General features: G+C 48.1%; 1 long non-coding RNA gene across 1 annotated transcript; it reads right to left on the reverse strand.

The window, feature by feature from the left end:
• Positions 1 to 3,822: 3,822 nt before the first annotated feature.
• On the reverse strand, positions 3,823 to 6,548 carry LOC127924294 (uncharacterized). The gene is made up of 3 exons (XR_008117594.1): positions 6,474 to 6,548; positions 4,766 to 5,043; positions 3,823 to 4,035 (listed from the first exon to the last, which is right to left on the reverse strand). It is a non-coding gene; the product is annotated as an uncharacterized LOC127924294 (long non-coding RNA).
• Positions 6,549 to 7,469: the final 921 nt, after the last annotated feature.

Here is a 7,469-nt window from a genome sequence, read left to right on the forward strand (position 1 = left end):
AACCTGATACCAGCCCTTACCCTAACCTGATACCAGCCCAAACCCTAACCGGATGTCAGCCCAAGCCTAAGCTGATACCACAGGGTGATAACCTGATACCAGCCCTAACTCTAACCTGATACCAGCCCTAACCCTAATCTGATACCAGCCCAAACCCTAACCTGATACCACAGGGTGATAACCTGATACCAGCCCTAACCCAAACCTGATACCAGCCCTAACCCTAACCTGATACCAGCCCTAACCCTAACCTGGATACCAGCCTAACCCTAACCTGATACCAGCCCTAACCTAACCTGGTACCAGCCCTAACCCTAACCTGGTACCAGCCCTAACCCTAACCTGATACCAGCCCTAACCCTAACCTGATACCAGCCCTAACGCCAACCTGATACCAGCCCTAACCTGGTACCAGCCCTAACCCTAATCTGATACCAGCCCTGACCCTAACCTGATACCAGCCCTGACCCTAACCTGGTACCAGCCCTAACCCTAACCTGATACCAGCCCTAACCCTAACCTGATACCAGCCCTAACCCTAACCTGATACCGCAGGGTGATAACCTGATACCAGCCCTAACCCTAACCTGATACCAGCCCTAACCCTAACCTGATACCAGCCCTAACCCTAACCTGGTACCAGCCCTAACCCTAACCTGATACCAGCCCTGACCCTAACCTGATACCAGCCCTAACCCTAACCTGGTACCAACCCAAACCCTAACCTGATACCACAGGGTGATAACCTGATACCAGGCCGAACCCTAACCTGATACCAGCCTAACCTAACCTGGTACCACAGGGTGATAACCTGATACCAGCCCTAACCCTAACCTGATACCAGCCCTAACCCTAACCTGGTACCAGCCCTAACCCTAACCTGATACCAGCCCTGACCCTAACCTGATACCAGCCCTGACCCTAACCTGGTACCAGCCCTAACCCTAACCTGATACCAGCCCTAACCCTAACCTGATACCAGCCCTAACCCCTAACCTGATACCACAGGGTGATAACCTGATACCAGCCCTAACCTGATACCAGCCCTAACCCTAACCTGATACCAGCCCTAACCCTAACCTGGTACCACAGGGTGATAACCTGATACCAGCCCTAACCCAAACCTGATACCAGCCCTAACCCTAACCTGATACCAGCCCTGACCCTAACCTGATACCAGCCCTAACCCTAACCTGGTACCAACCCAAACACTAACCTGATACCAGCCCTAACCCAAACCTGATACCAGCCATAACCCTAACCTGATACCAGCCCTAACCCGAACCTGATACCAGCCCTAACCCTAACCTGATACCACAGGGTGATAACCTGATACCAGCCCTAACCCTAACCTGGTACCACAGGGTGATAACCTGATACCAGCCCTAACCCTAACCTGATACCAGCCCTAACCCTAACCTGGTACCAGCCCTAACCCTAACCTGATACCAGCCCTGACCCTAACCTGATACCAGCCCTGACCCTAACCTGGTACCAGCCCTAACCCTAACCTGATACCAGCCCTAACCCTAACCTGATACCAGCCCTAACCCTAACCTGATACCAGCCCTAACCCTAACCTGGTACCACAGGGTGATAACCTGATACCAGCCCTAACCCAAACCTGATACCAGCCCTAACCCTAACCTGATACCAGCCCTGACCCTAACCTGATACCAGCCCTAACCCTAACCTGATACCAACCCAAACCCTAACCTGATACCAGCCCTAACCCAAACCTGATACCAGCCCTAACCCTAACCTGATACCAGCCCTAACCCAAACCTGATACCAGCCCTAACCCTAACCTGATACCACAGGGTGATAACCTGATACCAGGCCGAAACCCTAACCTGATACCAGCCCTAACCCTAACCTGATACCAGCCCTAACCCTAACCTGATACCACAGGGTGATAAACTGATACCAGGCCGAACCCTAACCTGATACCAGGCCGAACCCTAACCTGATACCAGCCCTAACCCTAACCTGGTACCACAGGGAGATAAACTGATACAATGCGTTGTCCAATTGACAAACCGGTGCCAGTATATTGTCTCGCTACTGTCTTTTTACTGTTGTTTTATTTCTTTACTTACCTATTGTTCACCTAATACCTTTTTGCACTATTGGTTAGAGCCTGTTAAGTAAGCATTTCACTGCAAGGTCTACTACACCTGTTGTATTCAGCGCACATGACAAATAAACGTTTGATTTGATTTGATTTCCTATTTTCCCTAACCCCTAACATGTGAGTTAAGTTGAGTGGTTGGAAATCCCGTTCATGGAGAGGTGTCACTCCGGCGCTCCCTGTCCTTTCCTACCTCTCCCTAAACACCCTCCCTCCCTAAACACCTGTCCTTTCCTACCTCTCCTAAACACCTCTCCTAAACACCTCAAACCCTAAACACCTCTCCCTGTCCTTTCCACCTCTCCTAAACACCTCTCCCTAAACACCTCTCCCTAAACCTTCCCTGAATACCTCTCCCTAAACACCTGTAACACCTCTCCTAAACACCTCTCCCTGTCCTTTCCTACCCTCCCTAAACCTCTCCCTAAACCCTCTCCCTGTCCTTTCCTACCTCTCCCTAAACACCTCTCCCTAAACACCTCTCCCTGTCCTTTCCTACCTCTCCCTAAACACCTCTAACCCTGTCCTTTCCTACCTCTCCTAAACACCCTCCCTGTCCTTCCTACCCTCTCTCCTAAACCTCTCCCTAAACACCTCTCCCTGTCCTTACCAGCCTCTCCCTAAAACCTCCTAAACACCTGTCCTTTCCTACCTCTCCCTAAACACCTCTCCCTAAACACTCTCCCTGTCCTTTCCTACCTCTCCATAAACACCTCTCCTGTCCTTTCCTACCTCTCCCTAAACACCTCTCCCTGAACACCTCTCCCTGTCCTTTCCTAACCCTAACCACCTCTCCCTAAACACCTCTCCTAAACACCTCTCCCTGTTCTTTCCAGCTCCCTAAACACCTCTACCTAAACACCTCTCCCTAAACACCAGCTCCCTAAACACCTCTCCCTGTCCTTTCCTAAACCCTCTCCTAAACACTTCCCCCTAAACACCTCTCCCTAAACACCTCTCCATAAACACAGCTCCCTGTCCCTTAACCTGATAAACACCTCTCCCTAAACACCAGCCCTAAACACCTCTACCTAAACTACCTCTGATAAACACCTCTCCTAAACACCCTAAACACAGCTCCCTGTCCTTTTCTACCATATAAACACTAAATAGACTACATGTCATCTCTCCTATATATTGTGGACACTACATCACCACACTCCCTCTCTTCTTTAGTAGTGGACACTACATCACCACACTCCCTCTCTTCTTTAGTAGTGGACACTACATCACCACACTCCCCTCTTCTTTAGTTGTGGACACTACATCACCACACTCCCTCTCTTCTTTAGTAGTGGACACTACATCACCACACTCCTCTCTTCTTTAGTAGTGGACACTACATCACCACACTCCTCTCTTCTTTAGTTGTGGACACTACATCACCACACTCCCTCCTCTTCTTTAGTTGTGGACACTACATCACCACACTCCCTCTTCTTTAGTAGTGGACACTACATCACCACTACATCACCACACCTCTTCTTTAGTAGTGGACACTACATCACCACACTCCCTCTCTTCTTTAGTAGTGGACACTACATCACCACACTCCCTCTTCTTTAGTTGTGGACACTACATCACCACACTCCTCTCTTCTTTAGTTGTGGACACTACATCACCACACTCCCTCTCTTCTTTAGTAGTGGACACTACATCACCACACTCCCTCTCTTCTTTAGTTGTGGACACTACATCACCACACTCCCCTCTCTTCTTTAGTTGTGGACACTACATCACCACACTCCCTCTCTTCTTTAGTTGTGGACACTACATCACCACACTCCCTCTCTTCTTTAGTTGTGGACACTACATCACCACACTCCCTCTCTTCTTTAGTTGTGGACACTACATCACCACACTCCCTCTCTTCTTTAGTTGTGGACACTACATCACCACACTCCCTCTCTTCTTTAGTTGTGGACACTACATCATCACCACACTCACCCCTCTCTTCTTTAGTTGTGGACACTACATCACCACACTCCCTCTCTTCTTTAGTAGTGGACACTACATCACCACACTCCCTCTCTTCTTTAGTTGTGGACACTACATCACCACACTCCCTCTCTTCTTTAGTTGTGGACACTACATCACCACACTCACCCCCTCTTCTTTAGTAGTGGACACTACATCACCACACTCCCTCTCTTCTTTAGTTGTGGACACTACATCACCACACTCCTCTCTTCTTTAGTTGTGGACACTACATCACCACACTCCCCTCTTCTTTAGTTGTGGACACTACATCACCACACTCCCTCTTCTTTAGTAGTGGACACTACATCACCACACTCCCTCTCTTCTTTAGTTGTGGACACTACATCACCACACTCCCTCTCTTCTTTAGTTGTGGACACTACATCACCACACTCACCCCTCTCTTCTTTAGTTGTGGACACTACATCACCACACTCCCTCTCTTCTTTAGTTGTGGACACTACATCACCACACTCCCTCTCTTCTTTAGTTGTGGACACTACATCACCACACTCCTCTCTTCTTTAGTTGTGGACACTACATCACCACACTCCCTCTCTTCTTTAGTTGTGGACACTACATCACCACTCCCCTCTTCTTTAGTTGTGGACACATCACCACACTCCCTCTCTCTTTAGTAGTCACCATCACCACCTCTCTTCTTTAGTTGTGGACACTACATCACCACACTCCCTCTCTTCTTTAGTTGTGGACACTACATCACCACACTCCCTCTCTTCTTTAGTTGTGGACACTACATCACCACACTCCCTCTCTTCTTTAGTTGTGGACACTACATCACCACACTCCCTCTCTTCTTTAGTTGTGGACACTACATCACCACACTCCCTCTCTTCTTTAGTTGTGGACACTACATCACCACACTCCCTCTCTTCTTTAGTTGTGGACACTACATCACCACACTCCCTCTTCTTTAGTAGTGGACACATCACCACACTCCCTCTCATCACATCACACTCCCTCTCTTCTTTAGTTGTGGACACTCCTCTCTTCTTTAGTTGTGGACACATCACCACACTCCCTCTCTTCTTTAGTTGTGGACACTACATCACCACACCTCCCTCTCTTCTTTAGTTGTGGACACTACATCACCACACTCCCTCTCTTCTTTAGTTGTGGACACTACATCACCACACTCCCCTCTTCTTTAGTAGTGGACACTACATCACCACACTCCCTCTCTTCTTTAGTTGTGGACACTACATCACCACACTCCCTCTCTTCTTTAGTTGTGGACACTACATCACCACACTCCCTCTCTTCTTTAGTTGTGGACACTACATCACCACACTCCCCTCTTCTTTAGTTGTGGACACTACATCACCACACTCCCTCTTCTTTAGTTGTGGACACTACATCACCACACTTCCTCTCTTCTTTAGTTGTGGACACTACATCACCACACTCCCTCTTCTTTAGTAGTGGACACTACATCACCACACTCCCTCTCTTCTTTAGTAGTGGACACTACATCACCACACTCCCCTCTTCTTTAGTTGTGGACACTACATCACCACACTCCCTCTTCTTTAGTTGTGGACACTACATCACCACACTCCCTCTCTTCTTTAGTTGTGGACACTACATCACCACACTCCCTCTCTTCTTTAGTAGTGGACACTACATCACCACACTCCCTCTCTTCTTTAGTTGTGGACACTACATCACCACACTCCCTCTCTTCTTTAGTTGTGGACACTACATCACCACACTCCCTCTCTTCTTTAGTTGTGGACACTACATCACCACACTCCCTCTCTTCTTTAGTTGTGGACACTACATCACCACACTCCCTCTTCTTTAGTTGTGGACACTACATCACCACACTCCCTCTCTTCTTTAGTTGTGGACACTACATCACCACACTCCCTCTTCTTTAGTTGTGGACACTACATCACCACACTCCCTCTCTTCTTTAGTTGTGGACACTACATCACCACACTCCCTCTCTTCTTTAGTTGTGGACTCTTCTACATCACCACACTCCCTCTCTTCTTTAGTTGTGGACACTACATCACCACACTCCCTCTCTTCTTTAGTTGTGGACACTACATCACCACACTCCCTCTCTTCTTTAGTTGTGGACACTACATCACCACACTCCCTCTCTTCTTTAGTTGTGGACACTACATCACCACACTCCCCTCTTCTTTAGTTGTGGACACTACATCACCACACTCCCTCTCTTCTTTAGTTGTGGACACTACATCACCACACTCCCTCTCTTCTTTAGTTGTGGACACTACATCACCACACTCCCTCTCTTCTTTAGTTGTGGACACTACATCACCACACTCCCTCTCTTCTTTAGTTGTGGACACTACATCACCACACTCCCCACTTCTTTAGTTGTGGACACTACATCACCACACTCCCCACTTCTTTAGTTGTGGACACTACATCACCACACTCCCTCTTCTTTAGTTGTGGACACTACATCACCACACTCCTCTCTTCTTTAGTTGTGGACACTACATCACCACACTCCCTCTCTTCTTTAGTTGTGGACACTACATCACCACACTCCCTCTCTTCTTTAGTTGTGGACACTACATCACCACACTCCCTCTCTTCTTTAGTTGTGGACACTACATCACCACACTCCTCTCTTCTTTAGTTGTGGACACTACATCACCACACTCCTCTCTTCTTTAGTTGTGGACACTACATCACCACACTCCCTCTCTTCTTTAGTTGTGGACACTCACATCACCACACTCCCTCTCTTCTTTAGTTGTGGACACTACATCACCACACTCCCTCTCTTCTTTAGTTGTGGACACTACATCACCACACTCCCTCTTCTTTAGTTGTGGACACTACATCACCACACTCCCTCTCTTCTTTCTTCTTTAGTGGACACTACATCACCACACTCCCTCTCTTCTTTAGTTGTGGACACTACATCACCACACTCCCTCTCTTCTTTAGTTGTGGACACTACATCACCACACTCCCTCTTCTTTAGTAGTGGACACTGGACATCACCACACTCCCTCTCTTCTTTAGTTGTGGACACTACATCACCACACTCCCTCTTCTTTAGTTGTGGACACTACATCACCACACTCCCCTCTTCTTTAGTAGTGGACACTACATCACCACACTCCCTCTCTTCTTTAGTTGTGGACACTACATCACCACACTCCCTCTCTTCTTTAGTAGTGGACACTACATCACCACACTCCCCTCTTCTTTAGTAGTGGACACTACATCACCACACTCCCCTCTTCTTTAGTAGTGGACACTACATCACCACACTCCTCTCTTCTTTAGTTGTGGACACTACATCACCACACTCCTCTCTTCTTTAGTTGTGGACACTACATCACCACAC

The sequence above is a fragment of the Oncorhynchus keta genome, unplaced genomic scaffold (genome assembly GCF_023373465.1).
Source record: "Oncorhynchus keta strain PuntledgeMale-10-30-2019 unplaced genomic scaffold, Oket_V2 Un_contig_3924_pilon_pilon, whole genome shotgun sequence".
NCBI lineage: Eukaryota > Metazoa > Chordata > Actinopteri > Salmoniformes > Salmonidae > Oncorhynchus > Oncorhynchus keta.